The following is a 21,356-nucleotide window of genomic DNA, read 5'->3' on the forward strand; positions in this document are numbered from 1 at the left end:
TACACGTACTTTCACTTTTAAGGGCCATCAAGCCCCATGTGTGGAAAGTGATTGTATCTGGGTTCTATAAATTTCTCCATCCTTCAAAATCCCCCAGGATCTCTAGGGAGATTTCTGCAAAGCTTGTGAGGGTTGCTGTTAACCAAACACAGGAATTGCCTCCAATTTTCTCCCAATATTCTAGGATTACCTCCAAATCCGAAATAATTTTGTTGATTTCAGAAATACATCCGTGGGGATCTCTTTTACTGTATCAATATGATAAAATTCTGTTTTTTACTGTTGCCAAACTTCACGTTCATGCAATATTTATAGGAGATTCATATGCGTGTCTTTGAACAAAGGCCAAATTTTGGGCCTCCCAAGTTCTTCATTTTGAGATTCAGTTTCTGACTTGTTCTTTTTGTATGATATTGACAATCAACTCAATCCCACACTTGCAAAACTTGTGCCTTGTAACAGAAATGCATTAACAAAATGTGTAGTAATTAACGCAATTATTAATTTAAATATTACTACAATACTGCAGAAACCTGTGGATATTGCTTTCTTTTTGGCAGGGCAGCAACCATTTGCATTCAAGACGCACTGATACATTACTGATGTAGGCAGCGCGCTATTTGCAAGTAATCATGCAGCAATACTGAATGTGCCAACACATTGCTGATGACTGATGTATCGGCACACGTAATGATGACAGCACTACTGAGTCACATTTATACAAATTTATGACACTTGTCTCTGCATATATCAAGTATGCGTTATTTTATTTGACACATACTGTACATGTAAGATCAATTGGTAAAAATTTGAATCACACAAAAAACAGGTACCTGCATGGCATGTTTTTCTGTGCTTGTCAGTAGCTAATAAAATACATGTACATAGACTACCATAGTTCTGTGTGATTTCACGTCCCTCGAATTTGTACTTAAATTTACATATCTTGGTCCAGTTTTGTGGCACTGGACAATTTTACGCTAATAGAGGCTCTGTGTATTTCATGAAGACTAAAGCAGTAAGCACGGCTAAAGGCAAGCTTATGAGTACCTCGGAGGAAAACGTAACTTAAAGTTGTGAATGGTATCCATGCGAATGGTATCCTGAGGCAGTATAGAGGATTTCACATAACAATGTATGCATGGCTGATCATAAACAACACAAGGTCTAACCCATAACCTTGACACAGTGCCTTCTTCACAATCAGCCACACTGTTATGCCATTCTTCCTCAATCCTCCTGAATCCTTCAAAATCATTCAGAGGATTTGGGAGGATTTAGGGTTGATATTATTCAAGAAGATGATATCTCCTTAGAGAGGGCTGTTTGGAGTTTTTGCAGATTTACTGCAAATTTCAATGTAAAAATATCGGTACGTGTACTGTATGCAGGTCAGCGAAACTCTGTGGTTGAAAAAGAAAGAAAACTTAATGAATGGACTTCCTTAGGTTGGACTCCCAATTACATGTATTTGTGCTTACTTAACAGTTCTGACTTTTTACTGAAAACATTACAACATTACATTATCAAACTCTTGTTTACAAAAATCTGTTGGAAGAAACTTTCACCAAAGGTAATAGATTTTGAGACCAGCAAATAAGCTGCCATAGAAACGAATAATGGGTAATTCCAGAAATTAGGGCTCCACTTTTTCGTGTCTCTGTCGTATCTGATGATTTTGTAAGTTCAGAACACATTTTCTAATTTTCAATTAATGCAAATTACCTGCCAAACAAAAAGTAATAGTTTGAAATCAGTTCCGGTGAAATTCCCATGTAAACAGAGGTCAGATGTTCATGTAACAGGGACATGAAAATGTCACACTTTTGGACGCCTAATCTCTGGAATTAACCTAATATATAACCACCCTAAAAAAAATAATAAAAAAACAACAATTTTGGGGGGTATGCAAAGCAAATATGGATTTAAAGCTCATGTATTTCCTCATCTTTCTTTCCTTACATGTAAGTTTTGCTCGGTTAACCAGTGACTCTTTGATGATATTTTGATCCATGGATTACATGTACATGTATCACTGCTAAAGTAATCATGAGACCTACTGTCAATTTGAATACTGATGCCTACTCCCACTGCAGAATAGATCTGTTTGGAAGGCTCTGCTTTCATGTATGTCCAAATTCCTCAGATACAGTCCATGTACATGTACACCGTCCACTCCATGCTCCACAAGATGCCCTACATGTTCCTAATGTAAGAGCATAGAATTGAAGTGCATGCAAATTCAGAAATTGCTGGCATGGGCGATTCACAGCCTTTCTACTACATGTAGCTTGCAATGTTATTGCATTCGCTGCCATACTGGATTCAGAATTGACCTCATTCACACAAGTCGGCCATATTGAATTGAAAGTGAGGTTATCTTGTTTTGGGAACATACCGGTAAGAATGAAAAAATATCAAATAAATCAAACAGACGTTTGAAACAGATTAGTTTCATTTTAATAATGCTGAATAACTTAAAATTTCAGAGATATTATACATGTACATGTAGCTTTATGTTTCAAGCAACATTTAGAAAAATTAAAGTGGGGCATGGAACCCAAAATAGTCTGGCATCACCTCATTTAGCAGATAATATTGAATAAGACAGATTCAGGAAATGTGATAAAAATGGCTTCTTTGTTGCATATCATTCAACTGACCTTGGTGAGCTCAGTGATGGAGTGGTTTCTAGGTCACAGGCACTGCTCTAACCCAATCAAACTTGCTCCCCCTTCCTCACTCCCCCTTGGTGTGGGCTGCTAGAAAGCGCCAGCATGCTACCCTGACAATGATCAGAGGGCAAACCCTTGCTCGTAAAAATATCCATCACCTCTGAATTCCATCAGATTTGTAAATTCCATGTAGGTGTGGCTCCGGAGGTACAGTACAATGTATACATGTACATGTGGCTTTGATAATCAAACAAGATTGAATGGAGCTTGCTATTCCCCCTTATTCAAACATGTACACATACATGGAAGTACATGTACATGTATTGTTTCTTCTAAAAATTCTTGTCAGTTTGACCTGTGTTAAATCATTTTTTTATTGCCTGTTACATGTCATTTATTCAAATGTTATACATTTAATTTTTCCCCTTTCGTGATCCATAAAACCATGGAGCTATTAATAGAGGTCTCCATGACAAAACACAGAAAAATCTGTCCAATTTATATATGTCACTGTATACTGTGTACATGTACATTTAAGTCACACATTCCTCTGATCAGACAGTTTGAATTACTGTTCCACTTTGACCTTCTTGCTTGAAGTCGCCCCTTTATTCTTGGCGGAGTTTATAATCCCGTGTCAAGGCCATATATTGTACCCGTGACTGGGCAGCCACCAACTTGAACTGACCCAGAATCAGGATTTAATTTCAGCCCAAGTCTGATTCACTTTTATAGGTTAGACTTTGCCCCAATCTCCCAGCTTTTGCAGGAAAGGCACTCACTGTGTATTTGCACTCATCAACATGCATGTACATGTTTGTAGCCTATTGGTAACTGTCGTCTTCTGACTTGTGCTACTTATGTCACGTTAAGTGTGTGCATGTAGGCCACAGAAATCTTCAGTCACTAAAATTCTCTGCAAGAGTCATCCATGTCATGGATCATGTGATTTTTGCCGAGACAATTTACATCCATGTACATGCGGGGTATGATACCTGTATGTTTCGAATTGACTTACTTACTTACCTCCTAGTTTCTCAGACAGTTTTCATTAAAATAAGTCAATGTTCAGTTATTTGATTAAAATCAGTTTAAAAGTGGTGATTTTTGGCCTGAGAATACTTATTTTAAAAAAGTTTGTTCACTCCATGGTTCAAATGGGAGATTATCTTTCAAAAATTTGGAACAAATTACATGTACACACATGTACATGTTCTAAAATTAACACCTCTCACTTTGTTATAAATACATGTAGATTATTTGTGAAAACACAATAATTTCATATCTTTCACATTGGATAATTACAGATTCCACAGAATCATTTGAAATGAAGAGTTAAACACCTCTTGAGAAAAAAAATCAGTTCTGATAATCGTGATTTAATATCAGCGTGGCCCTCTCTTCAGGCTGTCAATCGCCAGTAATTAAAGCAGTGACCCAGAAATGGTGACCCCTGGCCTAGATCACTCAGAACAGTGGCCGTGACCTCATAATTAGATTTCACCCTGGCTGGGTGCAAAACACTTTTGCTGATGCAAAGATACCAGTGAATGGGTTTTCCAGATCTGATAGAAAAGGCCGGCTTCCTAGCAGCGTGCATAGACCAAGCAGAAGAATGCTGTCCATGGTAGGCATTGTACTGGGCACCTGTACAAGCTACCGGTAACAGCATTCTGCTTGGCCTTGGCGTTAGTGGGATTGGACACTGAATGAATGAAGGAAACCCAAAATTATCAAAATTGATCGCTTGACAGATCTCCTAGAGTACCGGTACTGTTGGGTTCAATTTGCCATTTCTGTAGGCGAGACAAAGGGAACGATTGAGGATTGTTTCACAGGCATACAGCTGCTTGGAAAAGGACCACTCTAGAAATTTTAGCATTAGAGTCAGGAGCTGCAGGGCGAGCCATCATGGTGTCTAGAAATCTCTCTGAGATGGACATGAACAAAATGTATGTGTTCACCTGTTAAATAATCAGGGAGGGTGGTGGTTAATGGAGTTTGACATGAGTCACGATCGACAAAAAAAAGTCGGTTTCGGCAAAATGGTGGAGTTAGCAATATCTTCCCGAGGGATTATGCAAATATAGTTATTCCCCCTTAACCATTTCAATGCCACCCTGTTTGAACATGATGTCACACTTCTGGGTCAATCAGAGGTCAGACAAGGCAAAACTGCATGTGTGCATGCATGTACAGTACATGTACATAAAGTACATGTACATGTGTACATGTACATGGGTCTTTCCAGTGGGAAGCACACACAGCCGCGCAGTTTTAGGAGTTTGGTAAACTGCTAAGTCGCAAAGATAAGTTTTTAGTTTTGGTAAGTTTTATTAAAGAATACGGCAACTACTTTTCAGACAAAAGCTACACATTTTGTTCATTTCTTACCTTTTTAGCATGTGGTCACAAACCCTTAATTTTGAGGGAAAAGTGGGACAAAACTACATAGATTTTAATATTGCTGGGTTCTAAAATGTCAGTTGTTTTACAGGTCACTGTAATCCATTTTTTTTTAAATACAAACATTCAAAATGCACGTTTGTGTTTCACATAACTTTAGTTTTTATTTTTGTTTTCCTATTTTAAAGGTTACAGTGTACATGTACACATGTAATTCATGGCTTTTTGGGTTTATAGCAATGAGTTTCCATATTCATGAGCAAAACCGCAATGTATAAATCTCGGGAAGAAACCCATAATATTTATTACACTGATTTGTGCACAAAAAAACCTGCTGGATTGTAAAGACATTTTGCTGGCCCAGATTTCCTTTCTAAAGTTTAGTGATTGATTATTGTAAGTATATTTCAATAGTGAGCAACGCTGTTGCAGAAATATTTTCATTGAGTAAACGCCAGGCTCATAATTCAAACAGGAGAACCTATGCATGTAACCGTGTCTTTCGTGTATGACATTATAACTGCACATGTTAATGTCCTTAGTCGTCCAGGAAAGCAGGGACAATCATGAAAGATTAAAAAGATGCATTTTTCAATACATTCAAACTGAAGGCCTGTTGAATAGTTTTGAAAAATTCATGACAGAAACAGTACATGTGCCCTTTGAAGAACGAATTGTATTGCTAAACAGACAAAGTAGTATCCTTATCTATGTACCAATTCGTTATAGTCCTGTCATAGCACTTCCTTGTCACACCTCTTGCAATCTTGTTATCACACTGTAGATTTTTAGATTTTGAGACATTGGTGGCTTTGCAAATTCATTTAAAAGATAGAATCCACTAGGAATTAGGCCAGTCGTAGTCCGTCAATCTTACCCGCATGTATGCACTGTTTCACATATAACATATTTGTGTCCCACGTTACAGTGCGAGCACTGAAGTCTTAGCCATGCTTTGTGTCTCAAGTGTTTCACTTTTGCTACAAACACACAAAGACTGCTCTTTTCATTTGGGTAAACCTCATGTGTTATGGCATGCAGGACAGGAACAAAGTCTTCGAATATCGGCCAATGTGTCCATTTTTGGATGCCGTTAACATTTTATGTGAACTTCTTGGTTAGAGTAAATTACAAACTTCACAGCAGTCGTAAGCTTGTGCATGTACGTGTACCTGGCGTAACACCAGTTGGCCAACAAAGCCATATTTTCACATGCATTACTGTGAGTAATTTATTACCAGCGTGGGAAAACCTGAGGAAGAGTGATACAGATTTAGGGCACACCGTATTTGCATGTGCACTGCATTGGGGGGGGGACGTACATGTATCAAATACATGTAGTTTAATGCATGAGTCAGATCTAATGCGAGCACTGAGTGGATTTGAAACCAGTGTTGGTTGTGAGAAACTAAACATACATGTTTATTACATGCTAAACGTTGGGATGCAGAGGGGTAAAAAACCAAAAATTGGTGTTTTCTTTGTAAGGTCATCGAGTTTTGAATGTATTTAGAATAAAAAGACTATTTAAATTTCAGCATATAAGTGTTGCTGATGTAATGTTGCCAGGGTAACGACATAAGCACTGTGTGCTCAGTGTGCTCTCTTAGAGTTCCTGAGTGTTGGTGTATGAGATGAAAAAATATTGACTGGCTTACTCAGATGGGACTCAACACACAACCTTGTTTTAACACTTGACTGCTGGTCTTGCTGGTTTTGATTGGTTGATTGAAATGAGTGTATGCACTACTGTCACACCATGTATGGTACATGTACATGTATGTACATGTATGTATACATACTCATGCATTCTAAATAATATGTCCCATTCTTGGGGGGGTGGGGAGAATAAAAATATACTGTCAAGCTTACTATTAAACATCAGTTTTGTATCTTAGTAAAATGGAGAAGAGTAAAAACCAGTGTGTAATTTAACGTTTTTCTAATGCAAACCAGTCCTTCTTTTGACTTGGCTGTAAAGAGTTTTTTGCTAGATTGTATAATGCATGTTATGTGAACGTTAAAAGCTTTGTTTTGATTTAAAAATGAAGAAAAACAAAACCTAGTTTGAAATTTAACATTTTTCTAATGGAAAGCATTCCTTCCTTTGACTTGGACGAAAACATTTTCTTGCTACCTGTACAATGTTCATACTATGTTACATATGTTATGTGAAAAGTTCAGGGATTCATTTTTATTAATGGTACATGTAGCGGTATCTCACACTGAGCAGTTTCATGTTGCCTCAGAGCAATTTTAATATTTTGTCAGGTTTTGTCCTCGTGTGCTGTGCGCACTTAATAAATATCCGGAGCTGTGCCATTCTGCCATCGTGACATCCACCCCACTGTTGTTGTTGTGTAGCCTGTGGTCATTGTGATTGGCCAATTTGTAACAATGGCAGGTCGCGACCTACACTTGACAGGAAAACCTGCCCCCATACACCGCCACCAAAGTGGCCCGTGGGCGCTGGTTGGTGGGGAGTCAAGTGGGCTGTGGTTCATGTAGTGGAAGGAGGACAAGAAAATGGAAAGCAGGATTGGTGTTGCTGGAAAAAAGTAGTTTAGAATAAAATCAACTCAACAATTTATTTTCAGTTAACAAAATTCTCCAAGTTCCCCCATACAGGAAATTTAGGCATGATGCATTCAAGGTCTTTGCAAGTTGCTCTGAATTGTAGGACCTTATTTTGCAATTTTTTTGGCATAGTTTCACAACACTTCAAAGACTAGACTGACAGAGATTAAACTCTGAAGGAAGATGGACTATTCCATAGTTTTTTGTGTCACTGGGGCAAGGGATATATACACAGTACTACATTTGGGAGGACTTTTTCAGTTGTTGGCTGAGTTTAGACCTTTGACCAAAGGATTTTTTCAATTTCTGGCTCTGTGTGTGCGGTCGTCGAGCATGATTACATGTCGCCTCAGTGAAAATGTAGGCCTACTCATTAAACCTGGCCTGGTTCTCATCAAGCCGAAGGTTGTCCACGTTCTTTTCAGAGGGTACATTTACGTAGTAGGTACATGTAGGCCTGTGTGTGTCTCTAACTTTCACACACTTTGACGTAAACAATCAAAATAGAATTTGAGGTTGTACAGTACCGCACACATACACATGTGCATGTATCTGAAATGAATGTGACTGTTCTAACATTAGTCATCAATATTTATGACTTCTTTAACATGTATTTGATGGCTTATATTGTCTGGTACATGAATTCTCCCCTCCTCTCTCCTACCGGTACATGTCTAAGTAAATATCCTGATGAAATGATACATACACGTATTCCTGTAATAATATAGGACAATGTCAGTAAAACTAATGATTCATCTGTAACCTCCTCAATCCTTCAGGAGCTCCTTACTGTATATCCAAGGCCAAATAGTCCCCTGTTTCCTCCTCTCCCCCTCCAAGGTCAAAGGGAATGGGGGTGCTAGAGACGAGGAGAAAATCAAGTCTGACAATTTGACATTTGCCTCCACTGGGGGGTCCTGTTCCGTTTGATACAGCCAAGAAATAACAGATTGGATCTCGTGTACTTCAGCGGCAGTTTCCTGTTCTTGCATTGAACCCATCATGATATTTCCTGGTAGCGGAACATTCAATGTCACGGTCTAGATTCTGACGGGCGCAGTGCGTGCCATGTGCAAGGGAAAGTGCAGGGCAGTCCAAAGTCCGGCGGCGCGAGGGATTGTGAGACCTCAGAGAGAGAAAGAGAAAAGTGGGATCTGCGCGTCATAAAAGTGAAGACAGGGGTAGGCCGTAAAATGAAAACAGATAGTCAGAAGTGCACGTGTGGGTCAGCCTGTGAGCTGGCAGACTTGATTAGGTTTTATAGCGGACAGTGGGGCACTTCCAGCCTTGCCATGCTGTTTGCCCAAGAGATTGCGTGGGCTGGCAAAATGCTGGATTGTGGGGATTGAGCTGTTTGTGATTGCCTCAAACTGCTGTTTGTGGAAATCAGCTTCGTGGGAAGGCCTCCATGTAATTTGTATTGTGCACCGGGTACCCGTATATGGGCAATACAGTGTGTGCACACATACTTGAGATGAGACAGGCATTATGATCACGGACTTGTCAGAGTCATTATGATCCATGTTGTAGTCAAGAGACCTGATGCCATCACAAGACCAGACTCAAGACCAGTCACAAGTAAGAGCGTGAACAGTGACAAGGCAGTGTTCTTGTTGCAGCTCACTAGAATAGCTTCGGACTTGAATTGAGACTAGGGGTCTTGTTTGTTGTCTTGCAGGGTCCTGGGAGGGTCAGACTTGTTGAGAACTTGTCACTTGCGCATGAAGTCTGCGTTTGTTTTAAATGGACTTTTCTCTTTGTTTTTGATTCAGTTGAGTTTGTCTTGTGTAACTGCTCTTTTCCTTAACATTGGCCTGAAAAAAACAAACAAACAAAAACCCAACAATGTGAAATTTTAATCTGCAACAGTGATGTACACGTTAGTAATACATGTAGCATACCGGTATATACCGGTATATACTCACATGTAGAAGCACAAATGTACAGGCTCTTACTGTGCAGATTACATACAAGTACATGTACATTGTACATTGTTCATACAATGGCATTAGGCCTGTTTTTGTTTTCTCATGGCATGCGGAGTACATTTACATGTACATGTATAACTTGCAGCGTGTACATGTACATGTACTGTCACATTGTTCGGGGCTGTATGTACCAGGACATGTACCCGTATTATGTACATTATGGTACATTTGCACACATGTACCGTACAGTACATACGTGTACGTGTAGACATCCCCAGTGGTTCATCACTATCTAACTGTCTCTACTGAGCCATTTGTACTGATCCCACCATGGCAACAATGAAAGCAAGCATCACTTTTATTGACTGATGGTTTTTCCTGCATTTTGAAGGGGGAAGGAGGTTGCTGTCTTTTCCTGCTGGGGGGGAGACTACCTGATGATATAACGGAGGCTTATGCGCAGTGACATTTGGATTACTTGCCCATCCGTCGTGGTTGATCAAGGATCACATGCGCGGAACCCTTGTTCACTGTACTTTTGTCTGCTGGGCCCTCAGGGTTCCCCTGGCCGGGAACTTGAAGGAAAGGCATCGGGCATCTTGGGTATAGAGGTGGCAATTGCCCGGTTTTCCCCAGAGGAGGTTGCCGAACGTGCTCCGACTTAAAGATATAAAGATTTTCTTTTCTTCCTCCAACCTCAGTTATCAATCCATACGCTTTCACCCAGTCAAAAAAGTGCATCATATTTTTAAGGCGGAATCAGTTCAAATAATTGAATACTTGAATATTCAACCCTCAAATTGATCAATACATGTATTCAGTTATTCGATTGTACATGTACCAACTTCCTGCAAAAGCAGGTGGTCAACCTTGAGTTTTGAGGCACGGGTCTGTTAAAGGGGTCCTAATTGGTGAGTGACTCCCTTAGTCCCAATCATAGATCATACACAGCAAAAAATTCGAAGAGGAAATTTAATTAGAGGAATATTTCTTTTAAAACTGTATTGCTCTTTGTTCAGCATGCGCATCGTCTGCCTTAAAGTGCACTCATAGAAATACTCTTAGAATATCTTTCATGCCAGATCACAAGCTGGAAAGGGAGTCACAAAGTTTTCCAATAAGGTCTGGAAATGTCTGTGACACTATGGCAGTTTCAAAGAGTTCAAGGATCACTCTCTAAACCTGAGTTGTCAATTGGCTCTTTGCAGCTCTTCTACTTGTTCCAGAAAGTTTGAATATTCAGATAGCCAGAGTGTGTGATATTTCAAGGTAGACTTTTTTCCTGGGTACAGACATCCCAGTAAATACCATACCACTTTGATGTTTCTTTTACAAGCAAAATAGCTGAGACCATTCATGAATTAATTTTTATTTGAAGTATGTCAGTATTTAGGAAGTTTAACTGTGGGTGCCATTCCAAACGGACACCAAATTTATGCTCAGATGTTTGACATTTGCTGTGTTTCAGCTTTGTGAAATGAGACCCCTACGTGTACTTCATTGAAAGACTCAGTGGCATTTTGTAATATGCTTACTGTACTTTCTTGCATGCTTTTTTTTTTTTGAGGGAAAGGAAGTAGCACGTGCACTTGACACTGTTTCGCAAATCATGCTGCGGACCCCGATTCACCCACCACTGTGACAGATGGTTTGCTGAGACCCTGTGGTCTGATACCTCTCAGAATGTGACAGCAGAAGGACGGGATTATTTCACCAAGGATTGAACCTGTCCCACAGATCTCAATCTCTGATGCCGAAATCCAAGGCGGATTTGCTTGGTCATTGTTGGGTCATGGCGATGTCGGCTTGCGTGCGTGTGTGCCTCTTTTCTTCTTTTTTTTTTACCAACCTGACAGCGTCTCGTCTGGTCTGAGTGGCTTGGGGATCTGTTATCTGGCATCGTGCAGATCAGCAGGAGAAGGATGAGAGGGTTGAAGAGACCTTTAGAAGTTGCTGTTTGTGTGAAGACTAGAAGCAGGAAGCCAGACACTCTGCTGTGCTGTCTCCCCCCTCTCTCTCTCTGGTCAGGAAGAGGCATTTAAGTTCCAGATGCTTCTTACCTCTTGGCCCACAAAAAAAACTCAAGGCACACTGTCTCAAAAATACAGTTTAATTTGTGGCTGCAAGACAAAGGTCCAGAGGAATGCCAAGCCTGAGGAGAAATCTTTTTTTTTTTCTGTTTATGTTGTGTTTGGGATGTGATGGAAGCTCTTTATTCCTCTTTCCTGGTAAAGTAACGTACATTTAATGGGACATTTCCAAACAGGTGCTGCTGCAAGTGTTGAAGATCTGCAATTGAGCATCTGTGAGTGGGTACAGTGTGTGAACTCTTTAATGCACATGTTCATGTAAATAAGCATGTGCAACAAAGACATGTACAGTTTAAGCCCTACCGGTACACAAGCCCCTCTTTGGACGACATCTTCATTTTTCTGATGCCCAGGGTATCAGTTCATCCTGTCATATTGAAATTTTTACAACACTGTTTTCACACTTCCACCTGATGGAGTTATGGGTACCTGAGCTGAAAGTTCATTTACTACATGTTCCTTATGTCCAGAATTAGCCAATTCCTAGGTTGAGAATGTGAACTTGTACTCGTACATGTATGTCCTCAAGGCAACATGTTTGTAGAAAATATATCACAGATCTTAGTTCCCATCATGAATGTCCCAAATGAGCTTCTAATGTGGAGGACTGCTGAGGCTGGCTCCCTGCTGTATTGTATTGCCCAAAATAACAGTTGGTACATTTTGGTCTGGGAACCAGACTAGCAGTTGCGACTTATTTCGTGCTTGCTTGCACATGTGTAAATCTTCACATAAGAATTTGTTTGGGATTTTTAGTTAGGAAGCCTGGAGTTGTGATACATACTGGTATTCTACAAATGTGCTGCCCAAAGTCATATTTCTTATTCTTAACCTAGCAATTGAGTTATTCTAGAATCTAGACATTTAAGGAACGCTTGAACAAAATTTCAGTTACAGTACGGGTACATCTGTCAGGTATCAAAGAAGGATGAGGGGAAAAAAGTGTTGGAATAAATTCTGCTGTGGCAGGATGAATTGATAGCCTGGTCATTAGTCACAATATAATGAAGACATCGTTCAACCTTGGCTAACCCTATGTACATCATGTACACTAATGAATGCATAGGATTTAGCACAGTCACAGAGGGAGGCAGGCACTTGATGGCAGCATGTCGTACCACATGCATGTGCAGAAACTTCAGAAGGGGTCACATGTGCCTCGTTGGACATGCGTACAAGAATGCACATGTCCTGTTGCAAGGTGTCGTACTGCACTTGTTCCAGATTTTGTCTAACACAGTGACCTTTTCTTGCCCGAACAGTTCATGTAAGACTTTGTCAGCAGTTCATGAGAACGGTTTCGGTATCGTGAGGGGAGCCTACCGCACATGTTGGTCACACGTGCACATGTTCTTGGCAGATCTCATATGGGACGGGGGGGCAAGGACTGTTGATGCTGCTCGTGCATGCTAAATCCAGTCCTGTGATCTGACAGTACGAAGGACTGACAACCAGAGATTTGTCCATCGGCCCAAAGGGGATCACTCAGGGATATCTCAAAGGAAGTCCCATCTGGCACTGTCAGAGAAGATTTGGAGCTTGTCCTAACAATATTCAGTGCCTCTCAGACACACGCGCTCAGTTGTCTGCGTCACTTTTAAGCGGGGTTCTGCCACGAATTGAGTACATTTGGACGTGTGTGTACATGTACATGTACAGTTTGGGTATGTAGCAAGTAAACTTGTTGTGCACGCGTATCTAGTTTACTGTTTAAACTGCATTTACATACATATGTCTGTGTAAATGTTACAGCTTTGTCCATAAAGCTGCATGTGCGCTGGTACCGTGTGTGATTTCACTTTCTGTGAACCTCCAATTTGGATATTGTTAGAGAACAAAGCCTGTCGTGTACACCGATGATTTTTTATTGTTGGACACACCCGTGCAAATCTGCTACTGAAGCTGACCCCAAGTAAATTTATGTATTTTTCAGTTTCCATTGTTGTTGTGTTTCAAGTTTGTATTGTTCTTTCTTAGTTGTTATTACTGTACTCTGTGACCTCTCTGATCGGAGCCCAATTTGTACCGGAAAAATCATGCTGAACAGTTCACTAAACAAAAAACACCCCAGAACCGGTCATAGGCTACTGTGTGCAACTCACTCGGGTAACCTCCTCTTGTGTTCCATTATTGCAGATCTTTCCGTAACTACCCAAAGTTCCCATCTGCCTTTTACTTAGTAAGAGCTTTTTATGCACTTCAAGGTCTGTATAGACCAATCCGTTTAAACGCCATAACTGCGTTGGCACAACACTCACACGCACATTCTTCAGTTTGACGCGCGGACATTTGGCAAATCATGACACCCTATTGGTCGAAGAGAGATGTAACGCGCGTACCCCATGCCTATGAGTGTTGCGCCACCGCAGTAATGGCTTCTAATTCTGGTTGTCAAATTATACTGTACATGTATCGCCTTTCATTCATTGCATACATACCGAAGCATATTACTAATTTCAAGGCCCTTGAAATGAAAATTACAACTGAAAAACTACTTCTTTTTTTCAAAATGTCCCTTTATGCATGAGAGCTGCCCTTTTTCCGGCTTCACATGATTTTTTATTTATTTATTTATTTTTTTGCTTTAGGCCAAAATGTCCAGTTGCTTATAGATCGGTCTAGCATGAAACAAAAATTGCATGCTGAAAGGTAAATTTTTGTTGGAGACACCGGTTCATGTACTGTATACTAGCAGAGCTCAAAGGGAGTTGCATGTCTCATCAAAAATTATAACTTACAGGGCTAAAGACCTGCAGTGTTTTATTGCCATGTTGTGTGGGCGGCTGTGTCCATGTACTGGTACATGTTGCCTATAGTCATCCTGGTTTGAAAAAAAAAACCAGGCTTGCAAGGAAAGCACAACTGAATTTGTCCAGAAGTGTGATTTTTACATGTGGAGCACATGTGTAGGCAAAGGCATTCAACACGGGTGACTTTGTATACATGTAAGTGACATCATACAGTGTTACCACAATCTCATACAAAAGAACTTGCCGGTAACAGCTTTCGCCTCAAAATGGTTAATGTACCGGTACATGTACCGTAAGCTCTCAGAATTAACTTGAAATGTACCTTCGCTTAAGTTTTGATAATACCGGCATCTGTTAAGAAATCGGTATTTTGGTAGTTCCATAATGCTTGCTCTTACTGTTGAATGGGTTCTTTTTTTTTAATGATAGCCAACAGTCAACTGCATGTACATGTACGTAGGCCTACCAGTTAACTTCCAGTCACCAAAGATTTTAACTGTTACATGTAATAATATACATTGTAGCTGGAGAGAAGTCTATGCATTTTAAGGTTGCACAAGATGATACATGTATTTCTTCCTGAGACAAAATATATGTATCTCTCTTGCACCAGCTGAGCCCTTCACAAATAACAGGAAATCAGAGTACATTAACTCCAGTTGTCAGAACCTTCAGATCTTTAATACGTGAACTTGCTATAGTGCATGGTTTCAGGAATATATGCATACAAACTATTCCCAGGCTTTCGTTAATGACTTTGTTATCCCGCAGTGGGGATCTAGACAGTTATCAATCAAGAGCCTCCATTCAAGTGGGTGTTTATAAATGCAAGCCAACCTGCACATGCGGCTGTTCCATTGCACTTTTCATTGAATGATTACGTTGTCAGACAGCTAAATGCAAAGGCCCAGAGGCCCAAGAGCTCAGAACGTGCTGGGAATGACGATCGGCCCATGCCGGCAACACCACGGACGCATCCGCATGGCGTAGCGCCTGTCCACATGCAGGCACCTACATGTATCTCCCCCTCTCCCCTTGTTTGCTGTCCGGTTACACAATCACAAATTCCACCTTCACGGCTGAGGATCTCACACAAAAGCCCAAGAGTGCAAAGCACTTTCGGTTCTTCACATGTAGGCCTACCGGTACCATGTTCCAGTATTTATTTATAATTTTTTTTTTTTAAATTGTGGTTCAGTCAGTCCAATACAGTCCCATTAATGGGTATTGTTTGAAAGCTGTTTCTCATACACAGTCCGTGAACTTTGTTTGCCAATCAACAGGTGTTCAGATCCCCAAAGTGCTGTCCGACCTGTCTCAGTCCTGGGAAAATTTATTTTGTCCAGTTATACCACCAGGATTACTTTGAGTGATCATTTAGAATTTATTGCATCTCGTAGTGTGAAAGACTTCATCATGATGGACCCTGGAGGCTGGCCAATTACACCAGTGCTGTCATTATGATAGGGTCATTACTTGACTTTTACACATTCTCAGTGCATAGTCATTATTTCTCTCGTCATTGTCCAGATTTCTCCGTCCACAGATGTTTGGTTGCAAAGTGCGTTTTTCTATTTAAATTCCCTCTAAAGTGAGCTGCAAAAATGCAAATATGTGGCATTCATCATGTTGGCATATGAGTACCAGTAATTGCACTGTTTGCCATTGTGGAAATTTTCCGTCTACGTATACCGGTACATCAGCTCACTGACAGATGAAGGAAACGTGTTGCGTTTTTTCTTGGGGGGTGGGATTGTTTTGTTTAGAGCAAAGCTCAGTCTTACGCATTGTTAACTCTCAGGAACGTGACGTACTCGGGACCTTATGTGCACAAATGGATGGATTTGACTCAAATGATTGAGATGCATGCACGTGTTTTTTTATCCAAAAATATTGTTACTCCAGAATTTCCGTGCAGAGGAATTGGATAGAGATTTTTTCAACTGCCTTCCCTCCCCCTCCCCTTACTGGCACAGTACCGGTACATGTGTATGCAATGCCCTTAGGGCATTGCCTCATCTTGCTTGAAATTGAGCAATTTGAGTCCATTCGCTGCAGAAAATGTCCATAGACATGCCCCTACCAGTATCAATGTCTAATACAGAATGATACAACTGAAGATACATGTATACGTTGGGCGCAATTAGTTGATCTGAGCAATTACTCGGTCTTTGCATGATTTGTCAATCTTGTTGCATGATTTGCAGATAATTCCACCATCAGTCTATTGCCTCGTCTTTCCCATTAGTGGTGGAGGAAGATTGTTTTTAAAAAGGGAAGGACAACTGGAGTTTCTGTACAGGATCGACAGATAGCCCTACCCCAGCAGCAGTCTGTGATCCTGCGATCATGCTGACCGACCAATCACGCCCAACATGTACATGCACAGTATGTGTACATGTATCCATACATACATACATGTACAGTACATGCCTGAGAACTTCAAGGTTCATGTCAGACTTACATACTGTTTCATGTATGTAAATTGGTGTTAAAGAACAAGTGTCAAGAAACTTTTTGCCAAGGATTAGACAATGTGGAACATGTTTCAACTTGAAAATTTTACATCAAATGGTTGAAAACCACATATAGTGTTGTGCAATACATGCAGTGGGAGTACAGAGACTGGGCAGCATACGGTACATACAATGAAAAAAACAGGGCTACCCAGACAGCCATAGAAGAAACCTTGTAACTTTGATCATTAAAAAATGCATTCGACTGACTTATTCTTTCTGTGCCAACGACCCTTGGACATGATCACAAAATCGGCTGTAAACCCTTTAAAACCTTGTGTTATCTTCATCTGAAAACTACCGGTAATGAGTATTAAGTAACTTGGGAAGTTAGTTATGGGTAATGTTCCATAATATGAAACCAGTTCCTGGCATCAATTTGCAGGTACATGTATTGTAAGACTGAGGTGTAATACCCAACATGCCTCAACAAAAATCGTTGTTGTATCACAGGTGGAGAGTGCCATGCAAAAGTTGACATTTGGTCATGCTGTTATCGATCTCATTATCAGAGGTAATTGTACCTTTAAAAAGTTTCTCAAAAAACACAGCAAAAATAATAAGTAGTACAATTACCCTTATTTCTGCTTTCATTTTTTTGTTGTAAAGCTACGTTTTTTGTATGGGAATTATTATCAGTAATGAGGTAACAGTATGACAACATTTCAATTTGGAAATGTCAAGGAACAAATATCAGAAGCTGATGAATTTAATGGTTAGAAACTTCTGTCACCTTCAACTGTTAACAAATTTCTGTGATTCACACTAGTTCATTACACCTTTGGTTTTCTTGAATGGAGTTTTTAGGTTCAGCAAAAATGATCAGTTTTATTAATTTCTTAGTTTTGAAATGCGAAAGAAAGATAAAAAATGAACAAATCACAACGATAAAATTTAGAATAATTTGCATATTGCATTACTTCAGCCTGTAAGTTGTACCTTTGTCACAGTCAATTTTTCTTAGCCCACTCGGGAAGAAAAATGAGATGGGTGCAGCCAGTAGAGGGCAGCAACATCTTTGGATCAACTGCCTCTCTCTGAGAGGCCGAAGCGCGGCATTAGCATCCGTGCCTCGGAGCCGGGAGAATGGATAATGTACTCGAACTATAATAAGAGGTCATGTGTGCACAGGGTAACGGAGGAGCAAGTAATTGAGAGCAGAGGTAATACAAATGAGCGGTAGCCTTGCATATTGTGTGCTTTGGAAATCAGGGACGGCCATCTGGAGAAGGGTAATCGTGGCTCAGGAAAATCATTTTGGCCACTGTCGCTGGGCCAAGAATGCAATTAACAAAACCGCTGGGGCAAGTCGTTTGTGGTAAGTGTTGGTCAGGGTTTTTTTGTTCCTTTTTTTTTTTTTGGTTTAATTTTTTTGTGAGTTGCATTTTTCGTGTTGTTTTTTTTTTTTCCAAGATTCTGTTCCAGTAGTTTTTTGCTCGAAATGGGAAATTTTGTTTCGTGGGATTGTTTTCACTCGTCAGAAAAATGGCTTGCCAGTCACTATGCAGGTGCAGGGAAATGTGCTCAGTGGATTGTTGATGGCGAAATGGTGATTAAAATTTGTGGACCCCCTTGGCAAGCACTGGTGTTCTTTGTGGCCGTGTCCACTTGCTTGTGACATACAGTGGCCGGTCCCTAATGGATAATGATTAACTGATTGTGCATGGAGCAAACAGAACAAGTGTGTTATGATTTCAGAAGTGCATTTAAACAGGTCTGTGGGTTCACCGGTTGAACTATACAAGGTGCTGCACTTTTTTTTTTATCTGCTTTACTTTATTCCAATTTACGCGCACCACAGATAGCAAGCAGCCTGAGCCAGTGGTGCAAATGTTACCTGATAAAAATCCAAACATGCAGTGGGGGATGATGCCTGGAAAGGGGTGATTGCACTGTAGATCTCACATTAGATATGTCTGAGTAGTTCTGGGACACCATTTGGCATCATTGCAAAGGCTAGCAAGCTCCCGGTCAGCCTGCCTGTGTGTGTTTGGCAGATCTCCCCCCCCCTCCACTTTGCTTCAGTGGTCGCAGTGGTTAATGGAATTAGGAGCGTCAGGTTTTGAACTCTTTCTGCATGACCTTGTTTAAGCATATGACTGATTGAGCGAAAGGTCAGGTGTAACGTGCCAAACCCGAGACTCATATGAAATATAACGATGTCATGAGAATTTTTTTTTGGGAGGGATCAGTCTATCTACTCGTATGCATTTCCTCTTCATGAATAAAAGACCTTGATGTGAGTGCAGCTGCACTTTTTGGAGGCCAGGCACTTCATTTTGTTGCGCCCTACACGCACATGTCAGATATTGTAATCCACAACGTCAATTGCATTGCACTAGTGGGCAATGCTGTTTGCTGCTGATAAGTGATAATTCCCCAAATTGGTAGAATTGTAACAATTCTAGTGTTGAGTTTTGTTCATCTACCGTACGTTCTTTGTCATTGATTTGGGCATACTGATAGCTGTTAACGGATAATGCACCCTCTGTAGAATTGTAACAAATCCCTGAAGTTAATTGCTGTTCATCTACCGAGTGGCATTCATTGCTTGCTGTGTGGAGGTACATACGTGCACTAAATTCCCTGGTGTTTTTTTTTTTATAAGTTCATGTTGCATAATTTACCTTATGTATTTAGTTTCGTGCCAGCTTTACAACATCTTTCTCAACATCAACCCGGCAGTAAAATTGAATGACATGCAGTGGGTTTACCTTGATACCCGTACAGAATTGTGTTGTTTATTCTCAGCCCTTGTGTGCACCAATGCGTTTCCATCTTACCAACTGTTGCATGCATGTACATGCATGTATGGTGTACGTTAATGAATCAATTACTTAAATAAACATGTCACAACAATTTGAATACAGAAGATGAATAATACGGTAATAAAAATGTATTTACAGTGTAGTGTATTGTCTGAGTCTACCCTGAAAGTACACACAATGTAACTTTTTTCAATTTGAGCTTTGTGTTCACCAGCTATTTAATAGCCCATTTTTGGTATTTTCATATTTTCCAGTGTAAGCAGTATAATTGATTTCTCATGTTGTCACAGAAATGCCTGTTCAAGTTGTTTAAGTTTTCCCATTTGAGAAAGGGTAACTGCATCTTGTAGAAAGTAGTGCAAACAGGGTTTGAACTTGAAATTTGCCGAATCTGTAATTCACATTGGCAATAGAAGTAAAAAATTATCTGTTTCCTGTATCAAGGGAACAAATATGGTTCCTTAGAGAAAGTACTTCATATGATAAATGTGAACAAGATTACTTCTTGTTTTAAGTGCCTTGAGGGAAAACAACAGTCTCACGTCATACATGCAGGTCCCATATATTCTATGATTTCACTGGCAACTAAAATGCAAGTGCCTTGTAAAGTACTCTTCTTCAATATCAGGTCAGATCTTGTTTCAAAAAATTACTTGTGTGGGAGAGTATCTTGTTCTGAATATTTGTTTGTCACTGAGAACATTAAATTATACACTAGAATCTCTTCAGGATAGGAAATGTTGATTTCTGTTTTGACTATAAGCACCCCAGAATTAGTCAAACGATCTTGCCATTGTCTGGGCCCAGTAGAAATTTTGTAGTCATTGTCATGGTTTAAAAGCCATTGACCTTAGACATCGCTTATCTATAGTTGTTGGCTCTGACTTCTAAACTCCCATATCTGACACCTAATGGATAAACAATGTGTGTCAAGATCTCTTCCAAAGTGGTTAAGTATGTAAAGTAGAATTTTGTATCAGACTAAACAAACAATGACAACTTGAAACAGTTGGTTCTCCATGCTTCCTTTTACCAAGAGCGATCCGGGTACAAATACCGATAGGAAGTGAACTGTTTGAATCTTTTGCTGTCCCAACCTGATTGTGCTTTGCATCCATTCAGTGTTAAAACCATTTGGAGATCCTTGGCGACAGGGAATGATCTGTTGGGAAGGGCACGCATTCAGAATTCGCGGTCATTTTCGGCGTTTCCCCTCATAACAGCAGGCGGGCAAAATGGAAAAACTCATCAAAATAAGTGTTGTTTGATCCGTAGGTCCTCCATGCTTCCTTTTGGTAGAAGCCTTCTGAGAACAAATAGGAAATGAACTGTTTAAATCTGGCGCTGTCCCTCAGTACCGCAATGGACTTCAGAGCTCTTCAGTAAATGTAATGTGTTGATGGTAAGAAACCAGTTGGAGATCTTCGGCGACAGCCAGTGCTCTGTTGGAAATGGTACGCATTCAGAAGTCATGGTCATTTCAGCATTACCCCTCTTAGAAGCAGGTTAGAAAAAATTTTTATCAAAATAGGGTGGTATGCAGGAAAATCAAATTGTGTGGGGAAAAATCCTGAAATCTCAGACTGTTCACAACTCATACTTGTCAGGTTAATGCTGAGAGCTGTCCCTTTAGGCATGGTGGTGTA

The 21,356-nt window shown here is 40.2% G+C and overlaps 1 protein-coding gene across 2 annotated transcripts in view; it reads left to right on the forward strand.

The window, feature by feature from the left end:
• Window positions 1–21,356, forward strand: part of LOC110990097 (oxysterols receptor LXR-alpha-like) — a 134,160-nt gene that overhangs the window by 2,441 nt on the left and 110,363 nt on the right. Inside the window, exon 1 of one of the 2 annotated variants that reach the window (XM_022254959.2) lies at window positions 18,053–18,260. The exons of the other annotated variant lie outside the window; for it this stretch is intronic. The gene's annotated coding sequence lies outside the window, so the exon portion shown is untranslated. Of the gene's footprint in view, window positions 1–18,052; window positions 18,261–21,356 lie in introns of those variants that run through there. 2 annotated transcript variants of the gene reach the window in all.

This window comes from Acanthaster planci, linkage group LG03 (assembly GCF_054643075.1).
Source record: "Acanthaster planci isolate LZ-2023a linkage group LG03, COTS_SCS, whole genome shotgun sequence".
Lineage (NCBI taxonomy): Eukaryota > Metazoa > Echinodermata > Asteroidea > Valvatida > Acanthasteridae > Acanthaster > Acanthaster planci.